This window comes from Hyla sarda, chromosome 3, assembly GCF_029499605.1.
Source record: "Hyla sarda isolate aHylSar1 chromosome 3, aHylSar1.hap1, whole genome shotgun sequence".
NCBI lineage: Eukaryota > Metazoa > Chordata > Amphibia > Anura > Hylidae > Hyla > Hyla sarda.
Window position 1 is genome coordinate 145,972,780 of NC_079191.1, and position 19,718 is coordinate 145,992,497.

General features: G+C 40.2%; 1 protein-coding gene and 1 long non-coding RNA gene across 7 annotated transcripts in view; one reads left to right on the top strand and one right to left on the bottom strand.

Annotated features, from left to right (window-relative positions):
- Positions 1–19,718, top strand: part of NLGN1 (neuroligin 1) — an 896,776-nt gene that overhangs the window by 387,127 nt on the left and 489,931 nt on the right. For 3 of the 5 annotated variants that reach the window (XM_056565208.1, XM_056565211.1, XM_056565212.1), the window contains one exon: positions 3,741–4,246. The exons of the other annotated variants lie outside the window; for them this stretch is intronic. The gene's annotated coding sequence lies outside the window, so the exon portion shown is untranslated. Of the gene's footprint in view, positions 1–3,740; positions 4,247–19,718 lie in introns of those variants that run through there. 5 annotated transcript variants of the gene reach the window in all.
- The window catches only part of LOC130361771 (uncharacterized), a 288,138-nt gene that overhangs the window by 105,155 nt on the left and 163,265 nt on the right, over positions 1–19,718 (bottom strand). The window lies entirely within an intron of this gene.

Sequence of the window (19,718 nt, forward strand, 5' to 3'; positions counted from 1 at the left end):
AACTTCAGATCACGGCGCAAAAAATGAGCCCTCATACCACCCCATACACAGAAAAATAAAAAAGTTATAGGGGTCAGAAGATGACAATTTTAAACGTATTAATTTTCCTGCATGTAGTTATGATTTTTTCCAGAAGTGCGACAAAATCAAACCTATATAAGTAGGGTATAATTTTAATCGTATGGACCTACAGAATACATATCAGGTGTCATTTTTACCGAAAAATGTACTACGTAGAAACGGAAGCCCCCAAAAGTTACAAAACAGCGTTTTTTTTTCAATTTTGTCGCACAATGATTTTTTTTCCCGCTTCACCATAGATTTTTGGGCAAAATGACTGACGTCATTACAAAGTAGAATTGGTGGCGCAAAAAATAAGCCATCATATGGATTTTTAGGTGTAAATTTGAAAGAGTTATGATTTTTTAAAGGCAAGGAGCAAAAAACGAAAATGCAAAAACGGAAAAACCTCCGGTCCTTAAGGGGTTAAGACTTTAACAGGAACAAAATAGTACACCACTTAGATTTACGTATGTGGTATGCACTTATGAGGGGAGGACAATGCGCTCCAGTACGCCTAAGTCAGTATTTGCGTACAACACCAGCTGGTGTGTACTTTTGGCTGGTGTACTTTTGGCTGTACAAAATTGTACCCCACTTAGATGTAAGTATGTGGTATGCACTTATGAAGGGAGGACAATGCGCTCTAGTACGATTAAAACAGTATTTTTCTACAACACCAACCTGCGTGTACTTTTGGGCATGCTTTTCACAGTATCTAGGCCCTTAAGACTTTAACAGGAACAAAATAGTATGGCACTTAAATGTACGTATGTGGTATGCACTTATGAGGGGAGGACAATGCACTCCAGTATGCTGAAAAAAGTATTTGCCTACAACACCAGCAGTACACACCAGTGCTGCAGCACACAGTCGATGTGTACTACACCTACAATTGCACTCTCTCTCTCACTCTCACTCCCTTCCCTATCAGTGCTTCTAGGCAGGATTTGGGCTTTAGGTGAATCGCTGCTGTTCTGTGCAATACACTGTGCAACACACTGCTCTCTGTCCCTCTCTGTAATAGAATGCTGATGTTACTGGTAGGTGAATCACTGTTGTAAAAAAAAGGTTTTCTGTGCAACACACAGCGCTGTCCCTATCTTTCTCTCTGCAATAAAAGGCTGAAGTGGCTGGCCGCAATATAGCTGCCGGTTATATAGAGCTATGACATATGGCTGGCTGCTGATAGGCTGCATGCTGCATGTGATTCAGGGTGATCCCTCCTACCCTTGTTCCCGCCTTCCCAGGATTTCTTGCCCCATGTCCTCACATGTGGATCCGCCATTTTAGATGCCCTGGAGCCTGGATCGCACTAAATGGAGTTTAATGAAGTGATTCGCACGATCGAATCATGGCGATATTCGCATTCGTTGCAAATCTAATTTTTACTGAAATTCTTAACGAAATCGGATTCGTCAGATTCGATTCACTCATCCCTACTCACCGGTGTCAGCCATAGCGTCTTACTGCACTTTTATTGATGTCTTAAATAAACTTATTCAGCTGTCCAGTGTGTTTAACCCAAACAGAAGAAATATATACCCTGGCACATGGGATTTAGGGTCATGCTCATCCAGGTCGCATGTCTGAGAATATAACAACACGAAATGAGCACATCTGGCTTATACATTATGATTACCAAATATACAGTGAGCTATTGCATACTGGTATCAGCCACAGTGGGGGAGATTTATCAAAACCTGAGCAGTGGAAAAGTTGCCCAGTTGCCCATAGCAACCAATCAGCTCGCTTCTTTCATTTTTAACAAGGCCTCTGCAAAATGAAAGAAGCGATCTGATTGGTTGCTATGGGCAACTGGGCAACTTTTCCTCTCACTGGTTTTGATAAATCCCCCACAGTGTCTTACTGCACCTTTGAAGTAATGGACCAGACAAGATGCTTTTAATACCATTTATTGTAAATAATGTAATATAATAACTTATAACCCAGGAAAATAAAAGTTACATTTTAAAGAAATCCCACTTCTCCCCCCGCCAGCCTTTTGGTTATTGTTATTTACAGGGAAGCCATTGCTTATTGCTATTTGATTTTTAGCTTTCCAAGTATGCTGGGAGTTGTAGTTTTGCAAGGGGATTGCAACAAAGCCTTTGGGTTTAGCTAGAAAGGCTGTTATTATTGTATGACACTTTGACAGTGGTCTCTAACTGTGACCCTCCAGCTGTTGCAAAACTACCAGCATGCCCGGACAGCCAACAGTGAGCTATTGCTTTCTGGTATCAGCCACAGTTTTTTACTGCTCTTTCTGCAGAGCTGCATGAAGCAAGGGACCAGACAATATGCTTTTAATACCATTTATTTGAAATACCTTATAACCCATGAAAAAAAAAATCCCACTTCTTCCCCCTTTCAGCCCTTTGGTTATTGCTATTTTAAGGGAAGCCGTTAGTTATTGCAATTTTTATAGGCTGTCCAAGCATGCTGGGATTTGTAGTTTCGCAAGATGCTTGGAAAAGGATAAAAAAACACAGGGGGCACTCCCTTATAAGGGCTATATGCTGGTGTGTGCCCTTCACGACGCCACAGTGAGATACCCACCTTGTACAACCGTGGATTGGTTGGTGCGGCGATAAGCACGGGTTGGGTTGATGGCTTAAGTTGGCTGCTGCACTCCTACCGGTATCGGACCCCAGTAATGGGGTATTAGAAGACAGATAGTATTGGTAGACAGATAAGACAGAAAAAAAAAACTGTTTTGCGGAGGCGCTGCCCAAGAACATGGAGCGGGGACTCGAGCAACACAGGACAATAAAATGCTTTTATTGGTATAATGGGGACAACGCGTTTCGGCATGAACTCATGCCTTCCTCAGGTCCACTTACAGTGCTTGTTATGGTACTGTAGAGCCGACCGGCGGCAGCACAGACGCACACAGGACCTCTACACAGCTCTACAGTACCATAACAAGCATTTTCTTGGGCACTGTAAGTGGACCAGAGGAAGGCATGAGTTCATGCCGAAACACGTTGTCCCCATTATACCAAGAAAACCATTTTATTGTCCTGTGCTGCTCAAGTCCCCACTTCATGTTCTTGTGCAGCGCCTCCGCAAAACCGTTTTCTTTCTGTCTTATCTGTCTAGTTTCGCAAGAGGATTGCAACAAAGCTAAAGACTGTTGCAAAACTACACCTCCCAGCATGCCCGGACAGCCGTTGGCTGTCCGGGCATGCTGGGAGTTGTAGTTTTGCAAGCAAATTGACAGTGATCTTCCAAATGTGGTCCTCCAGCTGTTGCAAAACTACAACAACCAAGCCTGCCCGGACAGCCAACAGTGAGCTATTGCTTACTGGTATCAGCCACAATGCACTGTTCTTTAGAGCTGCATGGAGTACAGGACCAAAGAACATGCTTTTATTACCATTTATTATAAATACCTTACAACCCATGAAAATAAAAGTTCCATTTTAAGCAAAATCCCACTTCTCCCCCTTCAGCCCTGATTATTATACAGATACAATATTATCTTTTTTTTTTTTTTTACTGTTTTATAACACATAGGGCTGCAGAGGACTGAGATAACAACCAAATATCTCCTTTTCAGCAGTGTTCTATATCGATGGCCATTTACTGTACTTGCTCAGATAGGGAGAGAGAAAAAGAAAAAAAAAAAAAAAAAGAAAGAATCCCATCCATCCATGTGTTGTTCCTTTTTTTTGCAGTGCTGCTGTACCAGCAGCTGCACTTCCGCTCATCGCCACTGGGGGAGCATGTGCACCAGTTTTCGAGCAGGCAGCACATTAAAGTTCCAACCTGTGCAAGAGGAAAACAGGGCTCTCTCCTGCTAGAAAGCAGAGCAGACGGGATCCAGGAGATAAAGGAGAAAAGCCCTGCTTCACTGAGCACTGCAGCCACATCTGGGGACCAGGAGCCGGCACTGATAGCCCGGGTCAATATTCCGTCGAGAAAATCCAGGATCGCTGGGATTATGACACTGACAGCGAAGGCTAAGCCTCCATTCACACACACACACGCTGCATGTGCATTTCTGGGCTCTGTGGCTGGATCTTCCAGGGAGTAGTTGCCTCCAGATGATGAGATTCTTATTGCCTGGAGAAGAATAAAGGGGCAGTGTATGGGATGCTGCTGGAGACAGAGCAGGGATTCTTCCTGTGGAATGAGGCAAGAACATTCAGATTGCAGAGATCCAGTGCTGCAAGGAGACCTGGTAAATACTTTGCTGCTATTCCCACTCTGGGGCTGAGATGGTGATGACTGTGTTAGGGGCTATGGAGATTGTGCAGTCTTCCTAAAGGGGAGGAAGTTGGGAGGGGGTGAGGAGCAGCACTGGCCCCCCTTAACTTTCTGGAGTTTTTTTGGGGAGGGGGGAGAATTGGTACAGATCCTAAAGCTGCTAAGACATATTCATGGCTCTGATTCCATGTTCTAGTTTTATATATAGAGCACTATGCACCCATCCATCCATCCATCCATCCATCCATCTATCTGTCTATTATCTATAATTTAATCCATTGACACTATCTATCTATCTATCCATCTATCTATCTATCTATCTATCTATCTATCCATCTATCCCTGCACACATAACAGACAACATTTACAATTATTTAGGACTCCTATCTCGCATCTGTCTAGGATTTGCATGCATGGAGCAGGATTAACCTTTTCAAAGCCATGACCCTCAAAGGACCTGCAAGTTGAGCAGTGAAATCTTGGTGTTTTATTTTTTGGGAAATGTTACGCTCCATTGAAGTCTATTTTTGCTATGATATTATCGTCGTTTCGGCTTAAGGCTTAAAAAAATAATATATATATATATATATATATATATATATATATATATATATATCGTGTATAAGGTATATGCACAGGCAGATAGAGGTAGATGGATGTTTGGCCCAGTTTTGCTATTGAGGGTAGCTGAGGATTTTTAAGACCATTTGCAAATCAATCCCCCCTTCCTCCCATTTTTTTAAAATTAAATAATGATAAATCATTTGGTTATATCTTAATGTCTCGTTAGTCATTTTTTAAAAATTTTTTTTACATTTCTTTTTGTTTTGCTTTGGTCAGGCGAAAGCTGAAAAACTGGGCTTTCCTATGTAGAGGAGGGAGGAATCCAGAGGATTACTCTGACTCTTGAAATAACAATAAAAAGAGCTTAATCAGCTTTTATTTTATTGAGATTTTTTCTTATTTTTTTTATTTTTTACGTTGATATATCTAAATAAACAGCATTTTAACAGCTTAGCTTCCTGCTTCACTGAGGTCGGATGCAGAAATGTGCTGTATTGTTTATGGCAGCGATTGGATTTTATATAAAGAACAGGAGAAAAATTGTAGCCAGTGAATGGAATGTGTTGATGGGAAAACTAATTAGGAATCTTTTCTACTGATTTTATGCTTCATGTAAAACCAATGCATAAAAGGATCTATTTTTAGTGTAAATCCCCAGCCACAGATGCATATAAAAGCTGCACAGTTCTTTGTTTGGATGATATTTAGTCGTATGCAATAAAAAGCTTGTACGTAATGACCACAGACTATAATGTCAATCAGCCCTTCTATGCTAATGAGACACTTTCATGTCACTATTTATATTCCCTTTAAGTTGATGCTTTGGAAAACTGCCCATTACGAAACAATAGGCTGTTGCAGATTTAACCATGTGTTATCACGGGCAATGAACATTGTGTGTACAAATATTGACTGTTTATCCCCAGTTTCTGATTATTTATTTAAGAGTTATTTCTTAAGACTATTATTAAATAGAAGACGTTGTGAAACATCATGGCAATAGAAAGTCAAGCCCTATAAATGAATCTGGGACATGATGTCGGTGCTAGACAGTGTGCTGTAAATACAATTGTTGAAGAAGGTGAACTTTTCATTAATTTTTAAATAGATGGATGCCATTGCAATAAGTCCTTAAAATTCATTGGCATCATCTCTCCCTGTCTGGAGAGGATGACTTAAACATAACATATTTCTTACAGTTGAACTCCAGCGACCTCCTGTCATCTAGATTCCATTTTTAAGTTACATGTTTTAATGCTCTTTACATGCTCATTATCTGGATATAGCCCAAGCCGGGGTTCAGCCTTGTTAAAATCTGAAGATCGATAAATAGTAGAGGCTGATTTCTTGTGGGTACATAAGATCAGATGTGTATCTATATTCTTTATCCAGTACTGTGCATGTAGTGATGGATACAACCTCATAAGATCTCATGTCTTCAGCTATGACTTTTAGGCGATTATAGATCTGGGGTTGGTAATTGCACTTTGATGCAGTCGTAGGACATGTGATGAAATAATAAATACCATCCATCAAGCCTGGCAGAGTGCACTGTCATGTTCATAAAACAATAGTGAGGAACCTTTGAAGCAGTTTATGTGGTGGTTTATCTTTCACTGAGCATTTCTGATTGCCTTGCCTGTAATTCTAGTCAGTAGTATGTTGTATTTATGGACTTGTGTAATGATGCTTTATTCCTGGGCCCGCAGAGTTATGGAGGGTAGAGAGTGTCCTCCATAAGCTTAACCCATGGCAGATGTTTTTTACTGACTGCTCTTAGTGACTAAGGGGGAGATTTATCAAAACCTGTCAAGAGGAAAAGTTGCTGAGTTGCCCATAGCAACCAATCAGATTGCTTTTTTCATTTTTTAAAAGGCCTCTGAAAAAATAAAAGAAGCAATCTGATTGGTTGCTATGGGCATCTCAGCAACTTTTCCTCTGGACAGGTTTTGATTAATCTCCCTCTTAGTGTTTATGTCCCCCAGAATGCAGAGTCTTCTGCATTTAAACATCTGCCACTTCCACTTCAGTAGCAGGTTGGGCCTGTTCCCAAGTTAGCAGCACAAGTAGTAGGCCAAGCTGTCTAAAATAGAGGCAGCAGGGAAAATCAGGATCACGCAAGCAAAGGATATGCTCTCCTCCTGGTCAGATTTAACTGTCCTATAAATCATATTAGGTTTGAACAGGACTTTTTGCTCATTTAGTCTCCATCTGCAGTGCAAAATTAGGTTATTTTCACCAAAAATAATACACTGTCTCAGGTGATGAACATCACAACATGGTCAGATATAGGCACTGGAAGAAATTTCTGAGTTAGATCAAATACAGATTTGCTGCTGATACTGGTGCTTTTATTATCTGTTGAAGCCTTTCTGGCTAAATCTAATTTCTGCTTTCTAGGTACTCGTAAGCTCAGGTGGAAGAGTTAAAGGGGATTTCCACATTCATAGAGTGATAGCATATTACATGATTTTATGATCGGTCATGCTCAGACCTCTGGAACCTCCACCACTCTTGGGAAATATGGGTACACATCACTGACTTACTGCTGTGGCCCCTTCATTGTTTTTTTTTTGTTTGTTTGTTTCTTTCTTTTTGTAGAGCAGAGGCACTCTGCAGCAAAGAATTGTGACGGGGCCCCAGTCCTGAATCAATGCTCTTCATTTTTAGGATCATAAAATACAGGAGGTCAGACACCCATTGATCATAAAGTGATAGCATATTCTTGTGAAATGGGAATATTCCTTTAAGAATTCATCTGCTAGTTTATCTGATCATACAAGTCTATGGGGTGTGTAATGAGGAGGGGTGAAAGGAGAAAGGAACACAGATAGATTATTTACAGTGCTATAAAAAGCAGGATCCCGTTTTTTAGTGTGTATGTATGGGAAGCCATGATAAAGGATAGCCCCCACCCACTAGCATAGGGACAATTAAAGGGGTACTCAACTGGAACACATTTTTTCCCCACGGAGCTGATGCTGACACCTCTGTCCATTTTAGGAACTGCCCAGAGCAGGAAAGGTTTCTATGGGGATTTGCTCCTACTCTGGACAGTTCCTAAAATTGAGTTTTTACAAATCTGTTTAACTCTCTGCCACCAGTTTATTTTTTTTAAATAAAGTTTTCCAGTGTAGTACATCTTTAAACCCTTAAGGACTCAACCCATTTGGACCTTAAGGACTCATTTTTTCCTCCTTGCCTTCAAAAAATCATAACTCTTTCATATTTTCATCCACAGACTCATATGAGGGCTTGTTTTTTGCACGACCAGATGTCCGTTGTAATGCTATCCTTCACTTTACCATAAAATGTGTGGCACAACCAAAAAAATACTATTTGTGTGGGGAAATTAAAAAGAAAACCCCAATTTAGCTAATTTTGGAAGGTTTCGTTTTCACGCTGTACACTTTACGGTAAAAATGACATGTGTTCTTTATTCTTTGGTTCAATACGATTAAAATGATACCCATGATAACATACTTTTCTATTACAGTTGTGCTTAAAAAAAATCGCAAACTGTTTAACCAAATTAGTACGTTTAAAATCCCCCTATTTGAAGTCCTATAACTTTTTCATTTTTCCGTATAAGCAGTGGTATGAGGGCTAATTTTTTTGTGCCGTGATCTGTACTTTTTATTGATATCATATTTGCTTATATAAAACTTTTAATACTTTTTTAATCTTTTTTTTGGGAATAAAATGTTATAAAAAAGAGCAGCAATTTTGGACTTTTTTTTTTTTTTACCTTCACGCTGTTCACCATATTTTATCATTAACATTTTATTTTAATAGTTGAGATATTTACGCATGCGGCAATACCAAATATGTTTATAAAAAAAAAATGTTTTACACTTTTTGGGGGTGAAATAGGGAAATTGGGACAATTTACATTTTTATTGGGGGAGGGGGTTTTTCACATTTTTTATACTTTTTTTAAAATTTCTTTTACTTTTATTTTTACACTTTAATAGTACCCATAGGGGACTATTTATGGCAATCATTTGATTGCTAATACTGTTCAGTGCTATGCATAGGACATAGCACTGATCAGTATTATCTGTCATCTTCTGCTCTGGTCTGCTCGATCACAGACCAGAGCAGATAACCTGTGGAAGGCAGCGGAGGCAGGTGAGGGGACCTCTGGCTGCCATGCTGGATGATCGAATCAGCGCAGCAGCGCTGCGGGCGATCCGATCATCCATTCGAAGTACCGCAATGCTGCAGATGCAGTGATCTGTATTGATCATGGCATCTGAGGGGTTAATGGTGGACATCCGCGCGACCGCGGGTGTCCGCCATTACAGGCGGGTCCCTGGCTGCTATCAGCAGCCGGGACCTTCCACGTTTGACGCGAGCATCGCTCCGATGCTCGCGGTTATGCATAGGACGTCCTGGTGCGTTAAGTACCAGCTCACCTTACATTTACGTCCTTCGTCGTTAAGGGTTTAAACAATAAAGATGAAACCTGCAGACCCCAGTGGGGCTCACAATCTGAATTCCCTATTTTACACACAAAAGCAAATATGCACCAGTATGTTTTTTGGCCTATGGGGAAACAATATACAAGCACCACCCAGATGTTGTCTTCAGTCAAATTTGAGAAACCCATTAACATATATTGTTAATAACATATTCGAGCAATCTGGAAAAGTGAGCACACTGCGGGAGATTTATCAAAACCTTGTTCAGAGGAAAGGTTGCTGAGTTGCCCATAGCAACCAATCAGATCACTTCTTTCATTTTTCAGAGGCCTTTTCAAAAATGAAAGAAGCAATCTGATTGGATGCTATGGGCAACTCAGCAACTCTTGCTCTGGACAGGTTTTGATGAATCTCCCCCACTATATATATGAGCACACTATAGCAAGCTGCATTTCATGACAACTCACTTCTCCATTTCACCTGGCAGCATCTATGATGTCACTAACAGTGGAATATATTTCTGATCATGTTTTCCAAAACATCATTTATGAAACAATCTGTACATATTGGGGGAAGAGTTATCGAAACCTGTCCCGAGGAAAAGTTGCTGAGTTGCTCATAGCAACCAATCAGATCGCTTCTTTCATTTTTCAAAGGCCTTTTCAAAAAAGAAAGAAGCAATCTGATTGGTTGCTATGGGCAACACAGCAACATTTCGTCTGGACAGGTTTTGATAAGTCTCCCCCATTATGTATGCATGCAGCAAAGTGACATGATCTCATCTAGCATTAGCAAAGCTCTATGAACTCATTGATAACAGCCTGAGGTCTGTTGGAAGGGTTACCATTTGTAAAGGACTGTAGGAAAATATTCTATATAAAAAGTTTCATTTATACCTTATGATGTCATAATGAATAAAAGCTTTAAAGCATATCCAAGTCACCGAGCAGTATGATATCATATTAAACTTTCTCTAGCATCAAAGACATAAGTAATCATTTCTGGCTGGTTGACAGTGGCCTAGTCGTATTAAATCCTCTATTCCTGAAATCAGCTTACTGCTAGATGGCATTACGTGTAGCAGTATAAAGTAGTAAATGTATATGACATTGCTTTCACTTACATTATCTGTCTAACATAAGACCTTAAATAGTGTAAAGACTACCTCAACTAGATGGAGTACATAAATACTAGTGTCTCAGTTCATGGATTATCATGTAGAAAGAAATATGTACACAAAGCTCAGCTCTGACCCCAAGGTCATGTTTCTGTCTAGCAAAACGAAAGGCTCCAGGGTTAAAGAGCAATTGCATAGGAAATCAGTGCCATGAGCCACTGCAGGTTGTAGAAGGTTACAAATCTTGACCAGGCGAGGAGCTGATGGAGTATGACACTTTGCTAAACTTAATCATGGTCCTGTAAATCTCGACAATCTACGACTATGGTTTATGACACATATCAGAGATGCTTATTGCCTCCCTCATTATTTTGGTACATATGTAAAGCTAGAATGATTCTTGATTGAAGCACCTATACACAGTGGGGATCAAAAGTTTGGGCACCCCAGGAAAAAAATGTTATTAATGTGCATAAAGAAGCCAAGGAAAGATGGAAAAATCTCCAAAAGACATCAAATTACAGATTAGAGGTTCTTATAATGTCAACAAAAGTTAGATTTTATTTCCATCATTTCCACATTCAAAATAACAGAAAACAAAAAAATGGCATCTGCAAAAGTTTGGGCACCCTGCAGAGTTAATATCTTGTACTGCCCCCATTGGCAAGTATCACAACTTGTAAATGCTTTTTGTAGCCAGCCAAGAGTCTTTCAATTCTTGTTTGAGGCATATTTGCCCATTCTTCCTTACAAAAGTCTTCCAGTTCTTTGAGATTTCTGGGCTGTCTGTCATGCACTGCTCTTTTAAGGTCTATCCATAGATTTTTAATGATGTTGAGGTCAGGAGATTGTGAAGGCCATGGCAAAACCTTCAGTTTACACCTCTTGATGTAATCCCCCGTGGATTTCGAGGTGTATTTAGGATCATTATCCATTTGTAGAAGCCATCCTCTCTTTAACTTCAGCTTTTTGAGATTTTCCCTGTGCCAATGTCTGCAGTACAACCCCAAAGCTTGATTGATCTACCCCCATACTTAACAGTTGGACAGAGGTTCTTTTCATTAAATTATTTTCCTCTTCTTCTCCAAAAATACCTTTGCTCATTCCAGCCAAAAAGTTCAATTTTTACCTCATCGGTCCACAGAACTTGTTTCCAAAATGCATCAGGCTTGTCTGTATGTTCATTTGCAAAGTTCAAACGCTGATTTTTGTGGTGAGGACGTAGAAGAGGTTTACTTCTGATGACTCTTCCATGAAGACCATATTTGTACAAGTATCTCTTTATAGCGGAATAGAGTACCACAACTCCAGTGTCTCCTAGATCTTTCTGGAGGGATTGTGCAGTCAAATGTGGGTTTTGAATAGTTTTTCTCACAATCCTGCGAGCCGTTCTGTCTGATATTTTTCTTGGTCTTCCAGATCTTGCTTTAACTTCCACTGTTCCTGATGACTGCCATTTCTTAATTACATTCCGAACAGAGCATATTGACATCTGAAAACGTTTTGCTATCTTCTTATAGCCTTCTCCAGCTTTGTGAGCATCAACTATTTTCAGTTTCAGATTTCTAGACAACTGTTTAGAAGAACCCATGGTGCTGATTGTTGGGGCAAGGTCAGATGAGTTTGGACATTTAAAACCTTTGATATTGACATCACCTGGTCTTCCCAGATGATGATTGAGAATAGAGATGAGCGAACTTACAGTAAATTTGATTCGTCACAAACTTCTCGGCTCGGCAGTTGATGTGTTATCCTGCGTAAATTAGTTCAGCCTTCAGGTGCTCCGTTGGGCTGGAAAAGGTGGATACATTCCTAGGAAAGAGTCCACCTTTTCCAGCCCACCGGAGCACCTGAAAGCTGAACTTATTTATGCAGGAAAAGTCATCAACTGCCGAGCCGAGAAGTTCGTGACGAATCAAATTTACTGTAAGTTCGCTCATCTCTAATTGAGAAAAATCCATGACACTGGCAGGTCTCAGCTTTGCAAAGGGGGCAGTGCATGCTATAAATTCTGCAGGGTGCCCAAACTTTTGCAGACATCATTTTTTTGTTTTCTGTTATTTTGAAAGTGTAAATGATGTAAATAAAATCTAACTTTTCTGTAATTTGATGCCTTTTGGAGATTTTTCCATCTTTCCTTGGCTTCTTTATGCACATTAATACAAATTTTTACCTGGGGTGCCCAAACTTTTGATCCCCACTGTATGTGTCATCATCTCACGTCAGTGCCAATTAGACCAATGTCTATCTATGTACATTTTCTATAAGCTTTCTATAAGAGCCTTAGTTTTCGAAGAATATCCACTTTTGTCAATTTTGCAATGAATGGTGCACTTACTTTATAGAGGACCTGATATAAAGGAGTTTTCCTGGACTGTAATATTTATGGTAGATATGTAACCTTTTAAGGACAGATATAAATGTGCATCCTGGTGCTCTGGTACTTATAAGGCACCAGGATATACATTTATGGCCTGTACCGCATGTGCTGCAGTCGCTTAATGTATGGCAGGTCCTAGTTGCTATTAGCAGCCGGGGACTCGACAATATTGATGGACATCAATGATCACGCTGATACCTGTGCCGTAATTGCTGGGGTCCAGTGAGTCAAGATGGAGGCGAGAGGTCTTCTTACCTGCCTCCTGCCGCTCTGCTTCAGTCTTTTCCTATGGTCTGGTATGGTCCATGGTCAGATTAGCAATGGAGTGACTGCAATAAATAGTCCCATGTGTAAAGTTTGTAAGTTGAAAAAAAATAAAAAATTAAATAAGCCCCTCTCCTGTTTTCCCATTTTAATAAAAAAATGTATAAAGGAAAATAATAAATAAACATATTTGATATTGCCGCATGCATTAATGTCCAAACTATTAAAATATATTGTCCATCCTCCCATACGGTGAACAGCGTAAACATAAAAGAAAAACTATGTCCAAAATTGCTGCTTTTTGGTTACATTATTGCAAAAGTGGTAACAATTAAAACTACAGATTACGGTGCAAAAATGAGCCCTCATATAGCCCAAATATGGAAAATTAAGAATTAAGGGGTCAGAATAACGCAATTTTAAACATACAATTTAGTTGAATTTTTTTTTAAACAGTACAGTAATAGAAAAGCATGTGTATTGACCCACAAAATAAACAAAACATGTCAGTTTTACCATAAAATGTACTACATAGACGCCAACCCCCCCAAAAGTTGCAAAATTGTAGTTTTCTTTTCAATTTCCCCCAAAATATATATATTTTTTGTTGCCTTGAACATTTTATGGTAAAAGAAAAGGTGTCATTACAAACTGCAATTGGCCATGCAAAAAACAAGCCCTCATATGGGTCTGAAGATAGAAAAATAAAAGATTTATGGCTCTTAGAAGGCGTGGAGGGAAAAACGAAAATGCAAAAATAAAGCTGGCTGCATCCTTAAGGGACTAAAATTAATAATTCATTGGGTACATGCTACCTTATTTGAGGGCATCATAGGGACCCTGATTCAGAGGCTATCATGCTTTTATTCAGAGGCCCATCTGCTGCCTGTGCATAGACCAGAAGCAGTCAGTCAGCAGCAGGGGGCGTTCTAGAGCATCAGCTCATGAATATCATAGTGAGCTCCCACTTATTATGAAGTCCCAGTTAATAAACAGATTATTTTTTTTTAATCAAAAGCACAAAAAAAAAAAAAAAAAAAGAGATCCAGTTAACCCCTTAAGGACCAAGCCCATTTTAATCTTAAGGACCAGGCCAATTTTATTTTAGCATTTTTTGTTTGTTTTCCTCCTCTCCTTCTAAAATCCATAACTCTTTTATATTTCCATCTACAGACCCATATATGGGCTTGTTTTTTGCATGACCAATTGTGCTTTGTAATGAAACCTCTCATTTTACCATAAAATGTACGGCAAACCCCAAAAACATTTTTTAGGGAGGAAATTTAGCACATTTTGTAGGGTTTTGTTTTCACACTGTAAACTTTACAGTAAAAATGACACGTGTTCTTTATTCTGTGGGTCAATACGATTAAAATGATACCCATGGCTAGATATTTTTATATTTTTGTACTGCTTAAAAAAAATCTAAAACTTTTTGTACAAAATCAGTAATCTAAAATCGCCCTATTTTGACCACCTATAACTTTTTCATTTTTCTGTATATAGGGCGGTATGAGGGCTCATTTTTTGTGCCGTCATCTGTGCTTTTTATCGATACTACGTTTGCATATATAAACTTTTAGATAATTTTTTATAAAAAAAATATTTTAAATAAAATGGGACAAAAAAGCAACAGTTTTGGACTTTTTACATTTTTTACGTTTACGCCATTCACCGTACGGGATCATTAACATTATATTTTGATAGTTCGGACATTTACGTGGCGATACCAAATATGTTTATTAAAAAAAAAATTCTATGCTTTTTGAGGCACAATTTTAATTTTTATTGGGGGAGGCGATATTTCACTTTTTTTTACTTTTTATTTTTACATTATTCAACTTCTTTTTTAACACTTTTTATTTCCCCATAGGGGACTATCTATAGCAATCATTTGATTGCTAATACTGTGCAGTGCTATGCATAGGACATAGCACCGATCAGTATTATCGGTGATCTTCTGCTTTGGTCTGCTCGATCTCAGACCAGAGCAGAAGACCCCGGGAGACTGCCGGAGCCAGGTGAGTGGACCTCCGGCCGCCATGCTGGATTATCGGATTGCCGCAGCAGCGCTGCGGAATATCCGATCATCCATTCAAAGTACCGCACTGCTGCAGATGCCATGATCTGTACTGATCACAGCATCTGAGGGGTTAATGGCGGACATCCGCGCGATCGCGGATGTCGGCCATTACCAGCGGGTCCCCGGCTGCTGTTCCGATGCTCGCGGTCATACACAGGACGTAAATGTACGTCCTGGTGCGCGAAGTACCGCCAAACCAGGACGTACATTTACGCCCATGGTCGTTAAGGGGTTTAAGGGGTACTCCGCCCCTAGACATCATATCCCCTATCCAAAGGATAGGGGATAAGATGTCAGATCGCTGCGGTCCCGCTGCTGGGGAGCCCCGGGATCCCCGCTGCGGCACTGCGCTATCATTACAGCACAGAGTGAGTTCACTCTGTGCGTAATGACGGGCGATACAGGGGACGGAGCAGCGTGACATCATGGCTCCGCCCCTCGTGACATCACGGCCGTCCCCTTAATGCAAGTCTATGACAGGGGGTGTGACGGCGGCCACGACCCCTCCCATAGACTTGTATTCAAAGGGGCAGGTCGTGACATCACGAGGGGCGGAGCCGTGACGTAACGATGCTCCGGCCCCTGTATTGCCCATCATTACGTGCAGAGCGAACTCACTCTGTGCTGTAATGATAGCGCAGGGCCGCAGTGGGGATCCCGGGGCTCCCCAGCAGTGGGACCGCGCCGATCTGACATCTTATCCCCTATCCTTTGGATAGGGGATAAGATGTCTAGGGGCAGAGTACCCCTTTAAGCTTGCAATAAACATTAGTGTTGGCTAAACTTGAAGGTTTCATCAGGATCTGAAAATCATCTTATGTGCTGGTGTCCTAAGGCAACGGTCTTCAAACTGTGGCCCTCCAGATGCTGCAAAACTACAACTCTCAGCATGCCCAGACAGCCGTTGGCTTTCCGGGCATGCTGGGAGTTGTAGTTTTGCAACATCTGGAGGGCCACAGTTTAAAGAACACTGTCCTAAGGCATCGGGCAGCTGCTTACTCCACTCTATGATAACACTTACGCATGTTCTACCATCAGCTGTCTAATAAGTAAGGACCAGCTGTAGGATAGGCCTTTAATATCCCATTGGTGGGACTCCGAGCCTCGATACTTCTACCAGTTAGGTGAGAAGGGGCCATAGTGCTTGTGTGAGCTCTGCAGACTCTTCAATGTTTTTTCGACACAGTCTTATACATCTGGTACCTGATACCTGCTACTTCAGCTTAGGGATAAGCTCTATGTACTAAAGGACAATCGAATAATAGAAAAATAGAGAAAATGGAGAAGATTTATCAAAACCTGCGAATTTGAATAATGGTGCAGTCAACCATAACAACCAGTTATCGGATTGCTTTTTTTGTTTAGAGACCTTCAGAGGCAATCTGATTGGTTGCTATGGGCAACTGCACTATTATTCCCACACAGGTTGGGATAAATCTCCCCTGATGTTTTTTTTAAAGCAGCACCACTCCTGTTGTGTGTGATATTACAACTTGGCTCCATTCACTTCAATGGAACTGAGCTGCTATACCTAGGACAGGTGTGGTGCTGTTTTAGAAAGAAATCAGCTTTGTTTTTCTAATCCTGGATAACCCCTTTAAAATCCTGGACAAACCCCGTTAGGGTCCGTTCACATGAGTGGATTTCCTTAGGATTTTCCCCAGCGTAGGAGCTGCAAAAAATCTGCAGCAGTTTATACTTCCATTGATTTTAATGGGTCGGCAGAAAATCCACAAATCTGCCACTAATGCAGATTTTCTGCTGACTGATTGAAGTCATTGGTTGCAAAATCTGCTGTGGAAAGTCAACAGGAAATCCACCTGTGTGAACAGACCCTTTGGGTATGTTCACGTGTACAGGATCTACTGCAGATATAAAGCTGTGTTTACCTATTTATTTATTTGTATTGATTCTGCAACATGAAATCTGCAGCAAATCTGTAGCATCCAATCTATAGCACAGTGTGAACGAGCCCTTAGGGTTTGTGCACACGTGTGTATTTTAGTGTGTATTGTGGTGCAACAAAATACACATCAGAGTGTGCCCTTAACCCCTTAAGGACCGGGGTTTTTTCCGTTTTTGCATTTTCGTTTTTTGCTCCTTGCCTTTAAAAAATCATAACTCTTTCAATTTTGCACCTAAAAATCCACATGATGGCTTATTTTTTGCGCCACCAATTCTACTTTGTAATGACGTCAGTCACTTTGCCCAAAAATCTACGGTGAAACGGAAAAAAAAATCATTGTGCGACAAAATTGAACGCCGTTTTGTAACTTTTGAGGGCTTCCGTTTCTACGTAGTACATTTTTCGGTAAAAATGACACCTTATCTTTAATTCTGTAGGTCCATACGATTAAAATGATAACCCTACTTATATAGGTTTGATTTTGTCGGACTTCTGGAAAAAATCATAACTACATGCAGGAAAATTTATGTTTAAAATTGTCATCTTCTGACCCCTATAACTTTTTTATTTTTCCGTGTATGGCGCGGTATGAGGGCTCATTTTTTGCGCCGTGATCTGAAGTTTTTAACGGTACAATTTTTGCATTGATAGGACTTATTGATGATCGCTTTTTATTCATTTTTAAATGATATAAAAAGTGACCAAAAATGCACTCTTTTGGACTTTGGAATTTTTTTGCGCGTACGCCGTTGACCGAGCGGTTTAATTAATGATATATTTTTATAATTCGGACATTTCCGCACGCGGTGATACCATATATGTTTATTTTTATTTTTATTTACACTGTGTTTTTTTTTTTATTGGAAAAGGGGGGTGATTCAAACTTTTAATAGGTGAGGAGTTAAATGATCTTTATTCACTTTTTTTTTGCAGTGTTATAGGTCCCATAGGGACCTATAACACTGCACACACTGATCTTCATCATTGATCACTGGTTTCTCATAGGAAACCAGTGATCGACGATTCTGCCGCATGACTGCTCATGCCTGGATCTCAGGCACTGAGCAGTCATTTGGCGATCGGACAGCGAGGAAGCAGGTAGGGGCCCTCCCGCTGTCCTGTAAGCTGTTCGGGATGCTGCGATTTCGCCGCTATCCCGAACAGCCCACTGAGCTAGCCGGCAACTTTCGCTTTCGGTTTTAGCCGCACGGCTCAGCTCTGAGCGCGCGGCTAAAGGGTTAATAGCGCGCGGCGCCGTGCTCGGCGCTGCACGCTATTAGAGGCGGGTCCCTGCTTCACTATGACGCCGGGCCCGCCGTGATATGATGCGGGGTTACTGTGTAACCCCGCGTTATATCAGGAGAGCAGGACCAAGGACGTACCTGTACGTCCTTGGTCCTTAAGGGGTTAAAGGGGTTATCCAGGGGAAAAAAAAAACATTTTTTATAAATCAACTTGCTCCAGTAAGTTAAACAGATTTGTAAATTACTTCTATTAAAAAATCTTAATCCTTTCAGTACTTATGAGCTTCTGAAGTTGAGTTGTTCTTTTCTGTCTAAGTGCTCTCTGATGACACGTGTCTCTGGAACCACCCAGTTTAGAAGAAAATCCCCATAGCAAACATTTTCTAAACTGGGCGGTTCCCGAGACACGTGTCATCAGAGAGCATTTAGACAGAAAAGAACAACTCAACTTCAGAAGCTCATAAGTAATGAAAGGATTAATATTTTTTAATAGAAGTAATTTACAAATCTGTTTAACTTTCTGGAGCCAACTTGATATATATATATATATATATATATATATATATATATAAAAAGTTTTTTCCTGGATTACCCCTTTAATGCATATGAACATATTGTAAGAACTGGTTTTCAGAAAGCTTGTGATTTATTTTATTTAAAAGTGATCAAACATTTGTACTTTGTTTATAAGAGTGAGTCTCTGATGGTATACAGCCTCGTTTTTGTAACCTTTTAATACCCTTTATGTATTGTTATGGTTTTAAACACCAGTGTTATTATTTCATATAAGCCTTGTTACTTCACTTCAGGATGGAAATCTGCCCTGATAATGCGATAAGCCCACATGCTGAAGTCACAGCGTAGCGACAGTGGTGTCCTCTTTATTGCATCATCCTCCTGTGTCTTTATCACACGACAGATTTTCATCTTCTGAAACTATGCAATGAAGGATCTTATTTCATTTCAGTGAGGAGAGATCTTACAATCCCTGAGAAACTGATACACAAATTATATTAAAAGGCTGCCTTAATTTACATTATTTAATAACTAAGATGAATTTCCTGGAATTGGAATGCCACTTTAAAGTGTAGCTGTTGTTTTAAAAACATTAAATGGGCAGATTCCTATTTAAAAACTTTTTCTATGTTGTACAGCTTGGTAAAACAATAATCTTGCTAATATACTTTATAAGAAAATGTTATTTCCTTTTTATAGAAATGATGGCTTATAAAATCATGGCTTTATCCAAGCTGAAGCACAGGCATGGACACAGTCCAATAAGTGAGGGTGGGCTAGCACTCCTCTGTGCTCTCTCCTGTCTAATAGCACTCCTCTGTGCTCTCTCCTGTCTGATAGTACTCCTCTTTGCTCTCTCCTGTCTATTAGCACTCCTCTGTGCTCTCTCCTGTCTGGTAGCACTCCTCTGTGCACTCTCCTGTCTGGTAGCACTCCTCTGTGCTCTCT